Source organism: Zea mays, chromosome 4 (genome assembly GCF_902167145.1).
Source record: "Zea mays cultivar B73 chromosome 4, Zm-B73-REFERENCE-NAM-5.0, whole genome shotgun sequence".
In the NCBI taxonomy this organism is placed as follows: domain Eukaryota; kingdom Viridiplantae; phylum Streptophyta; class Magnoliopsida; order Poales; family Poaceae; genus Zea; species Zea mays.
In genome coordinates this window covers 233,839,047-233,857,147 of record NC_050099.1, presented here as the reverse complement: position 1 = coordinate 233,857,147, position 18,101 = coordinate 233,839,047, and positions in this window count along the sequence as shown.

Sequence of the window (18,101 nt, the reverse complement as noted above, 5' to 3'; positions counted from 1 at the left end):
CTCACTGGTAAAAAGCCCAATGTTTCTTATTTTATAGTCTTTGGGAGCAAATGCTTTATTCTTATTAAAAGAGGTAGAAGTTCTAAATTTGCTCCTAAAGCAGTAGAAGGCTTTTTACTAGGTTATGACTCAAACGCAAGGGCATATAGAGTCTTCAAGAAGTCCACTGGGTTAGTTGAAGTTTCTTGTGACATTGTGTGTGATGAGACTAATGGCCCCCAAGTGGAGCAAGTTGATCTTGATGAACTAGATAATGAAGAGGCTTCGTGCATCGTGCTAAGGAACATGTCCATTGGGGATGTGTGTCCAAAAGAATCCGAAGAGCCTCCACAAGCACAAGATCAACCATCATCTTCCATGCAAGCATCTCCACCAACTCAAGATGAGGATCAGGCTCAAGAAGAAGAGGATGAAGATCAAGACGATGAGCAACCTCAGGACGAGGACATTGATCAAGGGGGAGATGAAGAAGATCAAGAAAAGGAAGATGATCAAAAAAATTAGAGATCAAAGACCGCCACACCCAAGAGTTCACCAAGCAATTCAAAGAGATCACCCCGTCAACTCCATTCTTGGTGATATTCACAAGGGGGTAACCACTAGATCTTGAGTTGCTGTGAACATTACTATTTTGTGTCCTCTATTGAGCCATACAGGGTAGAGGATGCACTAAGAGATCCAGATTGGGTGGTGGCAATGCAAGAAAAGCTCAACAACTTCACGAGGAATGAGGTATGTCACTTAGTTCTGCGTCCTAACTAAAACGTTGTAGGTACCAAGTGGGTATTCCGCAACAAGCAAGATGAGCATGGTGTGGTGACAAGAAACAAAGCCCGACTTGTTGCAAAAGGTTATTCACAAGTCGAAGGTTTGGATTTTGATGAAACCTATGCACCCGTAGCTACGCTTGAGTCAATCCGTATATTACTTGCCTGTTGGTCACTTGTTCTCAAAAGCTATGAATCAAGAACAAGGCAACACAAATGTTAATGGTTAAAGACCTTCGTCCTTTGTAACATTATTTCCTTTAGGATATAATGATCTCCGGACGAAGGTCATGAAGGACATACCTTCATCATTTTAATATACAGAGATATAAACATGAACATATGTAACACAGAAAGGATATTAATGATCATATTAAATCATTAAATTATTCATATCGACATTATATAATCATGAACAAACATTAAAAGTCAACATGAGTGACGTGCGAGTGATTACAAGTCAACGTGCGAGTGACGTGCGAGTGATTACAACTCAATGTACCTTCGGCTTGATAGAAGATAAAAATCCGAGAGTGACGTGCGAGTGATTACAAGTCAACGTGAACAGTACGGGGGTACTGTTCATCTATTTATAGGCACGGGACACAGCCTGGACAAAATTACAGTCATGTCCTTGATAACTAATCATAACCATGACACAAACTATCAGGGACTATGCGGTCTTTTCCTCTTTAAGTCGGTGCCACCCTTCGTCTCAAGCACGTCATCATGCCGAAGCTCTTTCGATTGTAGCTTCGGCATATATCTTCATGTCATGCCTGCTTGCATATCATCTTGTCGAAGGTGTTTTTGCTTAGAGGACCTTTGATGGAGAAGAAGGCCCCCAATAGTAGCCCGTTCACGGTGCTAGATCGTTTTTCGTAACGAGCTCGATCCGCAAAAAACTCGAAGGCTTCGGAATGCCGAAGGTCCAAAAAACACCTTCCCTGAGCTCGTTGCCGAGAAACGATTATAATATTCCAAGCGTCGAGCGGTCCACCGTTCAGCGAGTGCAGATGACCTGGCGGTTCGCCTTCCCACCTGTAGCACTATATAAACAGACGAGTTGGTGAAGAGTTACCACAACATTCATTGCCATTGCACTGTTGTGCTGTTAAAAAATTTAACCATAGCTGAAGCTTTCTGCACTGCGCTTTCAAGAGAACACTTCATCGTTTAAGGTTAACTTCGTCAGACGGGTTAGCTTCGTCAAACTATAAAAATCCATCAAAATGGCCAGAGTGCGATCAACTGCAAGGGTGTCTCGTGAGGGGACGAAACCGAGGCCACTAAAACGGTACCAATTTCAGAAGTAATGAAACGATCAAGTCTGGTTGTGGCTGACGAAGGTACTTCTAATGTTGAAGCTGAGCAGACTGTGATTGAGGGTGAAGATATTGAGAGTGAAAAAGACTACAGTATTATGATCCCAATGAAGCCTAGTCATCTAGATTTTGAAAAATCTACTGCGTCTGAAGATGACATGCCTATGATGATGAAACTGGGCTATTTTGGAGAAGCTGAAAGCAAACTTATTCAATTTGCTGGAGAAGAGACTACCCCAGAGTCGAAGAAGGATGAAGTTGTGGTTTTCAAGAGCTTCTTCAGAGCGGGGCTGCGATTTCTCCTGAATGAGATGATAGGGGTAGTCCTAAAGAACTTTGAAATATATCTTCATCAGCTGACTCCTAACGCTATTGTTAGGCTCAACGTCTTTATATAGGCCCTCCAAAGCTAAGGGATGAGCCTAGATGCCGAAGCTTTCTGCCGAGTGCATGAGCTGCACTATCAGACAAAGGCCAGGGCAGATGGTCTTCACGAAAATTTTGGTTGTTATAATTTTGCGTATCAAAAGGATACAAAGACACCAGTCCTCAGCTACCGCACAAAGTGGCCAACCGGCTGGAAAAATGAATGGTTTTATATGAAGGCTGATGGGAAAAACAGGGAGAAGCTGATGACCATGGTCATGAGTCCACTGAGCTTGAGCTTCGGAATGACCCGATCCTTATGCAACTTTCAACTGGGGTCACACTGTCAGCTGGCCGAAGTGGAATTTAGAGTGGTAGCTGAGCAGATCAGTACCATAGACTTGGTGCAAGAATATTTGGCTAACAGAACATATCCTACGTCAAGTGGCTGGGGAATGCCGAAGAAGAAGGAAGCGGGGAAGAAGCATGAACTTGTTCGACTTGCTTACCGCTTCAAATTTGAGAAACAATTCAAAAAACCTTGCAAAGAATGGTTGGACATGATTGAGACCATGTGCAATGAAATACTTGGAAATTATAGCAAAAAGGAAGACCAACTGATGACCGCAGCCTTCGGCACCCGGCCAAAACGAAGATTGAACCGGGTAATGGATGCCTTGAAATTTGAATACCCTGATTATGAAAGGCTTGACAAAGGTGCCGAAGGGGTAAAAAGAAAAAAATTGTCAGCATTTTGAGCAGACAAGCTGCCAGAATGGTGAAGGAGGATGAGAAGGCTTCAAAGAAGAGAAAATCCACTCCTGAGCCAAAGGCGACAGTTTCGAAGAAAAGGAAGGCTGAAACTCCGGAGCCGAAGACAACTGAGGCGATAGAGGAGACTCCTTCGACGCCTCCTGCTGCCGAGATAGCAGAAATTTTAAAGGTAATGACTGAATCTTTACCCATTAAGCTGCTAAGTCCTCTGGGGCCAGAACTGACGAAACTTTTACAGAAGAAGGATGAGCCTTCGGCTACAAAGGAGAAGGCTGACGGTCACAAAAACGAAGAATTGTTAATGTCATGCAAGCCATCGAGCGGACACCACCGCTGGCCTCGGCATCGAAAATAGCACCTATTGCCAGTGTCGAGGCTACTGCCGAAGCTGATACCTCTGCCGAAGCTACCAATCTTGAAAGTACACTGTCAGGGATTGATAAAATTCTCTCTGATATGGCTGCGGAAGAGACAGCTGCGGCTATAGAGAAGGTCATGGCCACAGTGCCTGACAAAGGGAAAAAGATTGTTGATGCTGCTTCGGAAGAAAGGGACTTTGACCTTCGGAACCTGGTAGGTCAAGAATTATCTGAGGCCGAAAAGAAGGAGCTACTGGAATATGGGATATCCTGTGGCTACCAGCCAAGAGCTATGCTCTTTGGTGGAATTGACAAAGGAGCCTTAGGATGCATTCGCGACCGCGCCGGGGCAAAGATAATCGGCACTCTATCGAAGAGTGTCGGTTTCCCGAAGCTTGAGGCTGATATTAGCGGCTACCGACGACAACATATCGTCGGCAGTCTGTTTTATTCAAATTTCAAGGTAAAATTCTTTTTGCCTAAGTTTCTGTTATATTTGTGATGAATCAAGATTTTCTGATGTCGGTTTATTTCGACAGAGTATGCTATTAAGTAAGGCACTGAGAATGCAACAAGACCTCGAAGACAAGAAAAATGAAATCATAATCGAGGGCTTGGAGAGTAAGATCAAGGATTACGAAGCTTCTCTAGAGAAGGACTTCCTACTTCAAGCAACAGAGGGCTCGCTTGCAGAAATTCAAGCTGAAAATGCTAGATTAAGCGAGGAGCTTCTCCAAAGTCAAACAATCTTAAAAGAAAAATCAGAGAACTTCAAACAAGAGAAGAAAGATCTGCAAGCGAAATATGAAGCCGAAGCTGACAAAAATACAAAGCTGCAGAAATCTTTGAAAGACCTTCGGGATATGTGTTTGAATTTTGGCGGCCGCTGTGTGCAACGCTTGAAAGAGGTCTTTAGCTCGGTTTGGGCCAGCTTTGAAAATATTACCCCTTCGTCTGAAGACATACCAAACACCTTCAAGCATATTGAAAATGAAGTTGATGCACTTGAAGAAGTGATAACTTGGCACGATGACTTCTGTGCCTTGCTAGCTTCTCACGGCACAGCTGCTGCATTCTTGAAGGCCGGTTGCACGCATGCGAAGACAGTAAACAGACCAACCTTCAGTCTGTTGCCATCAGATTTGATTAATATTCCCAGTGAAGCCCGAAGCATCGGAAATAGATTCATAACTCAGATTTGGGCTAAGGGTGGACGAGAGTTGGCTGGGGATGAAGCCCGAAACTTGCTTAAACCAGTACGGAACTTATACCTGTTGTTTGCCTTAATTCTTGTAATTACTTTTTACCTTATACCGTTGTTTGTCTGTAGGATGATGATGCCGAAGGTTGATGATCCGAAGCACATTCCGAAGGTTGCTGAAGCTTCTCTTTAGGCCTGCCTATATAGAGCTTAGGAACATTTGTATTATCTTTGCAAAAAATTGTAATCGAGATAATTGAACAATACTGTGTATATTTGTCCATACCTTGTAATATATTTTTACCTTTTTATTCATGTATGAATTGCTTTGCTGTGGACGAAACTTGTATCTTTTGAGCCGAAGGCGAAAAACACCTTCCCTTCTTTTCGTACACATCGAAGCATTTCCTTGCATAAAATATGTTTGAAACGAAGCTAAGCTTCTTCGTGCTTTATGTCATGATAATGATGATCCTACGAATGTCTAAATGAATGTCTGTATGAATGCAATGCATGATGTGATGTAATATGCAAATGAATGTCCCAAACACACACGAAGCCATACCTAGACTCTGCATCCCCTTAGGAACGACTTTGGAGTTTTTAAGCTCTGCATTCCCTTAGGAACGACTTTGGAGCTTCTTCACCTTCAATTTTGGTGGCATTTAAGCTCTGTATCCCCTTAGGAACGACTTTGGAGCTTCTTCACCTTCTATTTCGGTGGTATTTAAGCTTTGCATCCCCTTAGGAATGACTTTGGAGCTTCTTCACCTTATATTTCAGTGGTATCTGGCTTGCATTCCCTTAGGAACGACTTCTGAGCTTCATAACTTACCTGCGCTCCCTTAGGAACGTTTATTTGTAGTTTCGTCATCCTTTGTGGTGATTACATCTCTACATCCCCTTAGGGACGTCATTTGAGCTTCTCCCTGTTTTCTTTTGCACTCGATGGTGCAGGCTCTGATTTTACATTTTACATTTTTGGGGGATTTTGGCCCTTGTATTGCATGGGGCTAAATAAGAATGAAAATTACAAACTATGGCCCCATTAAAAACCTTTCTCCCCTCCTGAAAAGAAAAGGGTGCCATAGGAAAAATGAAAAAGATTACATCGATTACACATAGTACCATCGAAGCTCATCCGCATTCCAAGATCTGGGTATGTCGTTGCCGTCTATATCCTTCAATCTGTAAGGACCGGGTCTTGACGAAGATACTACCAGAAAAGGACCTTCCCACTTTAGTTGTAACTTGCCCACTGTATCTGGTTTGGCCACTCTTCGAAGCACCAAATGACCTGGCTTGATGTTTTTCAATCGAACTTTCCTATCACGCCATCTTATTGTTTTGGCCTGATACTTATTGATGTGTTATATGGCCTGAAGTCTGGTCCCTTTTATAGTGTCTTTTGTTATTTGAGAATCAGCTTCATCCTCTGTTGAAGCTGTTGTTCTTATTGATCATGTCTTTGCTTCTTCTAGTGTTATTGCTTCATCACCGAATAGGAGCTTGAAAGGTGTAAAACCTGTTGACCTTGACATAGTTGTGTTGTGGCTCCACACCACTTTAATCAACTCATCTGGCCACTTTCCTCTGGGTTGGTTGAAGATTAACTTCATTATTCCTGTCATTATAATTCCATTTGCTCTTTCTACCAACCCATTTGATTCTGGATGCCTTACTGATGCAAAATGAATTTTTGTACCAATTCGGTCACAGAAATCTTTGAACGTTTTAGCATCGAATTGAGTTCCATTGTCCATGGTTATTGCCTTCGGCACGCTGAAGCGACAAACAATGTTTTGCCAAAAGAATTTCTGTACTGTGGCCGAAGTTATTGTGGCTAAGGGCTTTGCTGCGATCCACTTAGAAAAATATTCCACTGCTACAACTACATATTTCAAATTTCCTTGTGCTAGTGGAAGTGGACCTAACAAAACCAGACCCCACCTTTGCAGTGGCCAAGTCTGCATCTGAAGCTTCTTTCGGCCAATAAAATCCTTGTCTGAAAACCTTCCCCAGCAAAGGCCTAGACCCAATATGAGACCCACATAAACTTGCATGTATTTCCTTCATCAGTTCTTGACCTTCGGTTCTGGATAAACACTTGAGTAATGGAGAGCAGACTCCATATTTATATAACTCCCCTTCTATGATCACATATGGTCTTGTTCTTCCTTGCATTCTTTTATTATAAACTTCATCATCCGAAAGACAGTTACCTTGGAGGAAAGATATAATCTCAGTCCTCCAATTGTCACTATGTACAGGTGATATTGCAAGCACTGCTCTCTCCATAAGTTCGACTGAAGGTGCTTTTATTGTCTCAAAGAACACTTCCGAAGGCAAAGGGAGCCCCTGCGCCGCTGATTTAGCTAGCAAATCTGCATGCTCATTTTCCCCCCTTGGAATATTTTTTACAGAAAATCCTTCGAACAAGGCCTCTAATCTTCGGACTGCATCCAAATATTTTTCAAGCTTTGGATCCCTTGCCTTGCTGCTTTTGTCTACATGGCCAGAAATAAGTTGGGAATCAGTTTTAAGGATTGCCCTTCTTATTCCCATTGCCTTTAGATTCCGAAGCCCTAACAGAAGAGCTTCGTATTCAGCAATATTATTTGTACAATTAAAGTCCATCTTTACTGCGTAGCATGTCCTGACTTTAGAGGGCGCTACTAGAGCAGCAGCCGCTCCAACGCTGAAGGTTCCCCAAGAACCGTCATAGAATACCGTCCAGGCTTCGGCGTCTTTTGTTGCTTCTTCTTCTTGAGCCCCTGGCGTCCAATCAGCAATGAAATATGCTAATGCCTGAGATTGAATTGAGGATCTATGTACATAATCAATGGTGAATTCATTGAGTTCCGCGGCCCATTTTCCAATTCTTCTTGTAGCTTCTCTGTTTCTCATTATATCCTTCAGAGGTTGTGATGAAGGGACTATTATATGATATGCTTGAAAGTAATACCGAAGCTTTCTGGAGGCCATTAACACATCATACAATACCTTCTCCAATCATGTGTAATTTTTATTTGATAAACTGAGTACTTCAGAGACAAAGTATACTGGTGCTTGTCTTTTTACTTGGCCATCTTGCTTCTCCTGTACAAGTGCCGCACCAACTGCAGAATGGGAGGCAGCCACATACAGAAGTAACGGAGTTCCTGATGAAGGTGGAGTTAGAGTTGTCAAGTCTATCAGGTATTGCTTTAACTCTTCGAAAGCCTTCTATTGAGCCGAACCCCATTGAAAAACTTCGGCTGACTTTAGTATTTCAAAGAATGGTAGATTCCTCTCTGCTGATATTGATATAAATCTATTCAGCGATGCCAGCCTTCCTGGCAATCGTTGAGCCCCCTTCTTTGAATTTGGCGACTCCATCCGAAGAAAATCTTTGATCTTACTTGGGTTAGCTTCGATACCCTTTGTTGATACCAGACAGCCAAGGAACTTTCCCTTCTTTACTCCAAAAACACACTTTTCTGGATTTAATTTGAGACCAGCTTGTCTGAAATTGTCAAACGTCTCTTGCAAATCGGCAAGATGATTTTCTTGTTTCGTGCTTTTTACTATGATGTCATCAACATAAGTTAGCACATTCTTTCCTATTTGAGAGTGAAGAACCTTGGCTATCATTCTGCTGAAGCTGCCTCCAGCATTTTTTAGCCCCTCAGGCATCCGAAGGTAACAATAAGTACCACTGGGAGTTATGAAGCTTGTCTTTGGCTCATCCTCTTTCTTCATCCAAATTTGGTGATAGCCCGAGTAGCGGTCCAATAAGCTCATGAGTTCCGAAGAAGCTGCTGCATCTACAAGGGAGTCTATTCTTGGTAAAGGGAACTCATCTTTCGGACATACCTTGTTGAGATCTATGAAATCAATACACATTCTTCATTTCCCATTAGCCTTCTTCACCATAATAGTGTTAGCTAGCCACTCTGAATATGTTACTTCTCTGATAACACCAGCACTGAGAAGTCACTTTACTTCATTCCGAGCACCTTCAGCTTTATCCTTAGACATTTTCCGAAGTATTTGCTTTCTTGGCCTGAAAGATGGATCCACATTAAGTGAATGCTCAATGACATCTCTGTTAACACCACAAAGATCGTTAGTTGTCCAAGCAAAGACATCTTTGTTGTTGAACAAAAATCTTAGCAGAGTCTTTTCTTGTTCACCAGATAACTGAGATCCCAGCAGTACCCTTTGGTCTGCTATATCTTCACACAAGAGCATAGGCTTCGGTTGATCTGCCGAAGCAGCCTTCTCTCTTTTGTGCTTATATTGCTGACAAGCTTCGGCTCCATCTATGTTATGGATCGTCTTTGAATCTGTCCAACTCCCTTCAGCCCTCCTGGCAGCTTCTTGACTCCCATGAACAACAATGGGCCCTTGTTCCGAAGGTATCTTCATGCATAAGTATGCTGGATGAAGTATTGCTTCGAAGGCATTAAGCGACCCTTGACCAATGATTGCGTTGTATGGGTACTCCATGTCAACAATGTCAAAGACAACTTGCTCAGTTCTTGTGTTGTGGATGTAACCGAAGGTAACTAACATTGTTATTTTGCCAAGTGCCACAATCTGTCTTCCTCCGAAGCCACAAAGAGGGTGTGTTGCATCATGAATCTTGTCTTCTGGTTCTTGCATCTGTCTGAAAGTCTTTGCAAAGATGATGTCCGCTGCACTACATGTGTCAACCAGAACATTATGGACCAGAAATCCTTTGATGACACAAGATATAACCATGGCATCATTGCGAGGATAGTCTTTAAGATGAAGATCCTCCTGAGAGAAGGTGATTGGGATGTGAGACCACTTGGATCTAATGAAGGGTCCTTGCACCCCAACATGCTGCACTCTTCTTTGTGCTTCCTTCTTTTGCTTCTTATTAGTTGGTTCTAAGCTTGAACCGCCTGTGATTGTGAGCACCAGCTTCGTAACCGAAGGTGCTACAACTTGGTTGTTGTACGAAGCCATTGTCACAACAGTGGAAGTGAGTTCACCGGAGGTGGGCGCCAATGTTGGTCACTTGTTCTCAAAAGCTATGAATCAAGAACATGGCAACACAAATGTTAATGGTTAAAGACCTTCGTCCTTTGTAACATTATTTCCTTTAGGATATAATGATCTTCGGACGAAGGTCATGAAGGACATACCTTCATCATTTTAATATACAGAGATATAAACATGAACATATGTAACACAGAAAGGATATGAATGATCATATTAAATCATTAAATTATTCATATCGACATTATATAATCATGAACAAACATTAATGATATTAAGTTACATTTGTACCTTCGGCTTGACAGAAGATAAAAATCCGAGTGTGACGTGCGAGTGATTACAAGTCAACGTGAACAGTACGGGGGTATTGTTCATCTATTTATAGGCACGGGACACAGCCCAGACAAAATTACATTCATGTCCTTGATAACTAATCATAACCATGACACAAACTATCAGGGACTATGCGGTCTTTTCCTCTTTAAGTCGGTGCCACCCTTCGTCTCAAGCGCGTCACCATGCCGAAGCTCTTTCGATTGTAGCTTCGACATATATCTTCATGTCATGCCTGCTTGCATATCATCTTGCCGAAGGTGTTTTTGCTTAGAGGACCTTCGGCGGAGAAGAAGGCCCCCAACATTGCCTATGCTACTTACCATGGCTTTAAGCTTTATCAAATGGACGTAAAAAGTGCCTTCCTCAATGGCCCTATCAAAGAAGAGGTCCATGTTGAGCAACCCCCAGGCTTTGACGATAGTGAGTACCCTAACCATGTTTATAAGCTCTCAAAGGTGCTTTATGGGCTCAAGCAAGCCCCAAGAGCATGGTATGAATGCATGCGAGACTTTCTTATCACTAATGGCTTCAAAGTTGGTAAAGCTAACCCTACTCTCTTCACTAAAACAATTGCAAAAGACTTGTTTATATGCCAAATTTATGTTGATGATATTATATTTGGGTCTACTAACAAGTCAACTTATGAAGAGTTTAGTAGGATTATGATACAGAAATTCGAGATGTCTATGATGGGAGAGTTGAAGTATTTCCTTGGATTTCAAATCAAGCAACTCCAAGAAGGTACCTTCATCGGCCAAACCAAGTACATTCAAGATATACTCAAGAAGTTTGGAATGAAGGATGGCAAACCCATCAAGACACCCATGGGAACTAATGGGCATCTCTACTTTGACACGGGAGGTAAATCCGTAGATCAAAAGGTATACCGGTCGATTATAGGTTCTTTACTCTACTTATGTGCATCTCGACCGAATATTATGCTTTTAGTATGCATGTGTGCAAGGTTCCAGACAAATCCTAAGGAAGTTCACCTTAGGGCCGTGAAAAGAATCATGAGATATCTAGTTTACACTCCTAAGTTTGGGCTTTGGTACCCCAAGGGATCTACCTTTGATCTAATTGGGTATTCCGATGCCGATTATGTCGGATGTAAAATTGACAGGAAGAGCACTTCAGGGACTTGTCAGTTTCTAGGAAGATCCCTGGTATCTTGGGCTTCAAAGAAACAAAACTCCATAGCTCTTTCCACCGTCAAAGCCGAGTACATTGCCGCAGGTCATTATTGTGCGCAATTACTTTGGATGAGGCAAACCCTTAGGGACTATGGCTACAAATTGAGCAAAGTCTCTCTCCTATGTGATAATAAGAGTGCAATCCGCATGGCGGATAATCCCATTGAACACAGCCGCACTAAGCACATAGACATCTGGTATCACTTTTTGAGAGATCACCAACAAAAGGGGATATCGAAATTGCTTATGTGAGCACCCACAACCAATTAGCCGATATCTTTACCAAGCCACTAGATGAGAAAACCTTTAGCAAACTTAGGAATGAGCTAAATATACTTGATTCTCGGAGCTTTGATTGAAACATTGCACACATAGCTCATGTATATACCTTTGATCATGTCTCTTTCATTTGGTACAAATGCATATTTCTTACTCTTCTTGTGCCAAGATTAAGACTAATGTGCTTTCAAGTATGCTTCCATGTTTAGTCTTAAACTGAAAGGGAAATGGAGTATTCGGCAAAGATAAGGCTTCCACTCCAACTCTGACGGTATCATTTACCCTTTGTCGTTACTCATGTTACTCTCATTGGTATAACCATTCACTCATATTTATTTTACCATTTGGGAGAAAGTAGTAGGCCCTAAAAGGGGAGAATTGTAAAAGGGCTCTCAAGTTCTCCGTTTTTGGCGATTAATGCCAAAGGGGGAGAAAGTATTAAGCCCAAAGCAAAAGGACCGTACCACCAATTTTAAAATTTCAAAAAACCTAAAGGAAGAAATGATTTCAATTAGTATTTGAGTTAGCCTCAAAATGAATTTTCAATTGGTATCTCATTTGGTATTTCAAAATTGTTTTTCAAATTAGTATCTTCAAAACTTCTCATTGGTATGAAAAATTACAATTGGTATAATTTCACTTGGTATCTATTTCAAAACCCTCTTGAAAGCTAAGGAGAGAATTTCTTCAGGGGAGTTTTCATTTAGTCAAAGGAAAAGCATTTGAAACAGGGGGAGGATTTTCAAATCTTAAAAAATGCTTCTTGCAATCATATTCTTATACCTTTGACTATTTGCAAAATAATTTGAAAAGATGTTTCCAAAAGATTTACAAAAACAAAGAAGTGGTGCAAATGTGGTCCAAAATGTTAAATAAGAGAAAAGCAACACATTCATTCTTAGACATATGTATAAAGTCTTTCAATGGTTTAGTTCTAAGCAACTTATGCACATCTATCTCAATTACAAACTAGTTACATTTCTACACTTCATATTTGCTTTGGTTTGTGTTGGCATCAATCACCAAAAAGGGGGAGATTGAAAGGGAAATGGACTTAATCATTTCCTATAATCGATTTTGGTGGTTGATGTCCATCACAAACCACGTGGACTAACTAGTTTGTCAAGATGTTATTTATCTCAAGTGCATAAGGTTCAACACAAACCAAGAAAGAAATTCAGTTGGGGACTCAAATTTATTTGGAGCAAAAAGGACTTAGAGTGTGCTGTCTTTGGCGCACCGGACAGTGTCCGGTGTACCAGGCCCGCACGCGACGAACCAGCCACTCTTGGGAATTCAATGGGCTTGCTCTGTTATAATTCACCGGACTGTCCGGTGAGTCAACGGAGCAACGACTTTCTGCGCACCAACGGTCGACTGCAAATGCAAACAGTGATGAACAGTGCCGCATAGAAGTCAGAATGCAGAAGTCAGAGGTCACCGGATATGTCCGGTGCAGCAAAAGGTCAAAGGGTTCCAACGGTCAACAGCTCCAAAACCCCAATGGACACGCTGACGTGGCGTGCACCGGACAGTGAAAAGTGGTTGTCCAGTGCGCTACCGGACTGTCCGTTGTGCCATCGCCAGCAGAAACAACCAACAACTAAGAAGTGGTTGGAGGCTATAAATACCCCCCAATCACCTCATTCATTGACATCCAAGTATTTTGAACTTCCCATTCAATACAAGAGCAAAGCCAACCACTTAAAGACGCATTCAAAGCATTCAATCCACTCCAAGTTTCCAGAATCAACTCTAGTGCTTAGAGACTTGAGAGAGGATCATTTGTGTTCATTTGCGCTCTTGTTGCTTGGATTGCCTTCTCTCTTCCCATTCTAATTCTTAAGTGCTTTGTAAAGCTAGCAAGAGACACCTAAGTGTGTGGTGGTCCTTATGGGGTCTTAGTGACCCGATTGATTAAGGAAAAGGCTCATCCGGTCTAAGTGACCATTTGAGAGAGGGAAAGGGTTGGAATAGACCCGGCCTTTGTGGCCTCCTCAACGGGGATTAGGTTCTTTGGAACCGAACCTCGGTAAAACAAATCACCACATTTACTTATGTTGATTTCCATTTGATTTGTTTTCCCTCTTTCCTCTCACTAATGTTTCCTTGCTAATATTGATTTGAGTTTGCTCCCAAATGTCATCCGCATCATTTGAGCAACTCATAGCAAGAGAAACAATCTTCCGCACTCGGATTTAATTCTAACACTAACCTCGGCCTTAGTGTGTGTTTAAGTTTATAAATTTCAGGTTTTGCCTATTCACCCCCCTCTAGGCGACTATCAAGGTAACACAGAAGACATTTTGGTCGACCTCGCATAACAGGAGTCTCGCGAGGATAGTGAGGAATTTGAGTTTGAGGAAGATGACATTGACATCTAGCCATCAAAATCGAACTATGTAAGAAAATCAATGATAAAGAAAGGACATGTTAAGGTGATGAAGAGGCTGAATTATATTGATAACACTGATATGTTTAGGCTTGAGGAGGATGATATTGTTCCTTAGTGTAAGGAAAATGGACCCCAGACCATTTGGCTCAAAAGGTTTTGGTGTTTGATGATCAACATAACCTGTGGACTAATGTATTTGCTAGTGTTTATGTTTTCACAGGATGCTAAAAGTGACTTGGACTAAGGCATTGAGGAAAGCAACACCTCAAAAGAAGACATTATGAAGATCTCAAGTGAAGATCAACAAGTATCAAGCAAAGTCCAAGAAACGAAGAAAAGTGTTGCCACTGGCGGACTATCCGGTCGAGGACACCAGACTGTCTGATGGCACATCGGACTGTCCGGTGCCACACGCCAGACTGTCCGGTGCACCAGGGAACTGTAGCCCAACGGTTAGTTTCTGGTGGTACTAGGGGAGAGAAGCAACCGGACTGTCCGGTGTGACACCCGGACTGTCCGATGTGAAAGCCTGCAGCGCCAATGGTCACCTGCGGTGTTAGATCCAACGGCTAGGCGCACCGGATAGGGGCACCAGACTATCTGGTGCCTCCACCGAACTATCCAGTGTGCCGCAGAGAGCAGCAACTTTTCTCCAACGACTATAATTGAGTTGGGGCCTATAAATACATCACCCAACCGGGCATTTGAAGGTGTGGGAGCCCAAGCAACATACCAAGGCATAGTATAGACATTTCCAAATGCTCATACACTCAAGTGCTTAATAGAATCACTCGGTGATTAGCGTAGGTGCTTTGCAAAGTGCTTAGGTTAGTTAGACCGCATTAGCGCTTGCTCTAGGAGAATCCTAGTTAGTTGAGTGAGTTTAGAAAAACCACACAACCCCTCGGCTCTTGCGTGAGCCGCTATAATTGTACCGAGTGGGACAAGAGTCTTGCGAGACTGTGACAACCACGTTTGTGTCACGACCGCCACCGTGTACTAGAGGGAACGAGGCTCGCGGCGTTTTCGGCTGGAAGCTCGATAGTGGAGACGACGGGGAGCGTCCGAGAGGAGCCGGAAGCAGAGCACCACTTGCGCGTGGAGAAGGCCCGCAACTCTCTAAGGAGTTACTCGACCGTGGTGCTTGGCCCTCGCGTGGGCTACCCTTTGCGTAGGGACACCAACGAGGATTAGTCGGGACCTTGCGTGGTTCCGGATACCTCGGTAAAAATACCAGCGTCATCCACGAGAGTTTGCATCTCTACCTTGCTATTTAGCTCCCGCATTTATATTAAGCATTTAAGTTTCAATCTTGTCTTTATAATTAGATTGTTTAGGATTGAAACTTAGTCATTGCGGTAGATGTAGCAACACTTAGATAAAACCTAGTTTGCACATTATAGATTGTTTATTTGCATAGGTTTTGCACTAGAGATTTATTTGTGGCCTAGTTTAGAGAAATTTTTAGAAGTCCTAATTCACCCCCTCTTAGACGTCACTGTTTCCTTCACTTAGCTGCAGAAGAACGAGATTGTGGTGATCCAAAGCTTCTTTAAGGCTAGACTTTGTTTCCCATTACATAAGATGGTCGTTGAAGTACTAAAGAAGTATGAGATAAACCTTCATCAGCTAATCCCAACGCTATAATGAGGTTTGAACATTTTATTTGGGTAGTACAAATCCAAGCCGCCGAGTGTTTTTTAGATACATGAGCTTCATTATCAAACGAAGACAACTAGTAAATAAAGATTGCACAACAACTTAGGTTTCTATAGTTTTAGATATCGAAAGGATACTCATTTCTCTGCCGTGCCCTACCAAAGTAAATGGCCTAACTCTTGGACTAAGAAATGGTTCTATGTGGAGAACGACTTGGAGAAGAGAGAGACATTAAAAAGTTATTTAGAGGCTAGTGCTGCCAAACATTGGCATTAAAAGGTCGTTGTGTTGTATTAAGGATGAAGCACAAACTACCATGGTTACCTTCAACACCATGTGCAACTATATCGGCACAAGGGATTTGGTTCAAGAACACGTAGTATATAATACCTAGCCATTGAGGACTGAATGCCTGAATTGACTATGCCAGTGCCAAAGAGTGACGCCTCGACAAGGCAGGAAGCAGAAACTGGAAGCCTTGTCACATTGAAGTACTAGTATAAATTTGAACAGTTTGGTGAACCATGCAGCAAATGGATAGAAGCCATTGAATCAAAGTGCAACGAAGTGCTCGGGGATTTTATTATGATGGAGGATAGGGCTCTTACAAAGCGCCTTAGGTGGCCAGGAAAATGAAGGTTGAATCGCATATTTGACGCTATAGGATTTTTCTACCCAGACTACCCACGCTTGTCGCAAGGTGGTGGGAAGAAGAGAAAAGAAATTAACAAGCCACAGTTAGGGACCGAAGGGTAGAAAATGGCGAAAGTTATCACAAAGCGTCGAAGAGCACCGTCAGCACATGAACTTGAGCCGACCAAGAAAAAAGTTAGCATTGATGAGAAGAAGATTTTTATTGAGCCGAAGTCTGATGATGTGGAGAAGGTCCTCCCAGCTAGGGTTAGGGCTGGAAACGAGCCGAGTGGAGCCCGGCTCAGCTCAGCTCGACGCGGCTCGGTGCCACTGTGAGGCGAGCCAGGCTCGGCTCGGTAACGGCTCACGAGCCTCACACTAAATCATGTTTAGAGTATAAATTATATATTTTGTATTATATATAAGATAAAAAATTATGTATAATATATTTTTAGACTACAATATAAGTGTATCACGTATTAAGTTCAAGAAATTCAATAAAATAGTTCAAAATATAATAATAATATGGTATAATAGTATATTTGACGTTGTTAGCTCGGCTCGGCTCGCAGTTCTGACGAGCTGCAAAACCAGGCTCGGCTCGGGCTCATTTTTGCTCGCGAGCCAGCTCGAGCCGAGCCGAGCCTCATCGAGCCCGAGCCAAATTTCCACCCCTACTCTCAGCTCTAGGCATGGATACTTTAAGGAAAATAAAGATAATAACTAAATTCCTTCTCTTCATACAAGTAAAATTCTTTATAGTGAAGTTAAATGATTTTGCTCATTGTAGGGAAAAGGTGACGAGGACGAGTTGATGGCGTTATCAATTTAAGATGAAATTCCTCTGTCGGAGATGAGACTGAAGCTGAAGGTAAAGATCATGGAGCTGAGGAAAGCAAGTCGAATGGTTTCGATATTTGATGATCTTTTTGATACACCATTACACCAATTACCAAATAGACCTCCAAGGGCAGAATAAGTCGTCCCAGGAAATAAGAAGTTAGCGAGGTGGAGACTGCAGCATTGTCAAAATCAGTCAAAGTCGAAAGTGTCATCCCCAAGGAGAAAACCGCTCCTGAGGGTGAAGCCATTAACGAAGATGAGAATGTTGAAGGGTTGAAACGTGAGGAAGAAAATTTTCTCGAAGGACAAGTGCCCTGCTGGAAAATGTGAAAGGGAATGAACCAATTGAGTACGTGATCTGCCATGTGGTCGGCGGGGTGTTAACTGTAGATCAGGCTGTCGAAGTGCAGACCTATGCCGAGGAGTTAAGATACCCATCGAGAGAAACTGCGTTTGGTGGTAGCGATGACGATTTCTTGTATTGTTGCCCGCACAGTAGGGAGATTAACGTAGCTCACATTATTATGAATAATATTGGGTATCCAAAGCTTGAAGACGGGTTGTTAAACTCATACATTAGCAGAAGGCTCAGTTTGGGGTTGTCTAGAGTAGGGATGGATCCGGATATTTATTCGGATGTCAATTTTTTGGTCTTCTTTCTTCGATTGTGAACAAATAACATATAGAATTTGCTATGTAAATTTATATTCTTATTCTTAGCATTGAGGTTATTAATCTTCACAAAAAATAAACATTAAATTCGTTCTAGATATTTTTAAATAATTGATATAAAATTCGGATGTCTATCCGAATACGGATTCGGATGTTTTTTCACCTTTTTTGTTGTAGGGAGAAAATAATGTACATAAAAAAGTATACAAAAATTTATTTAAATACTTCATAATATTCTTCATAACATTGCCAAAAATTAGCTTTAAATTATATGTATATCTATGCTAAA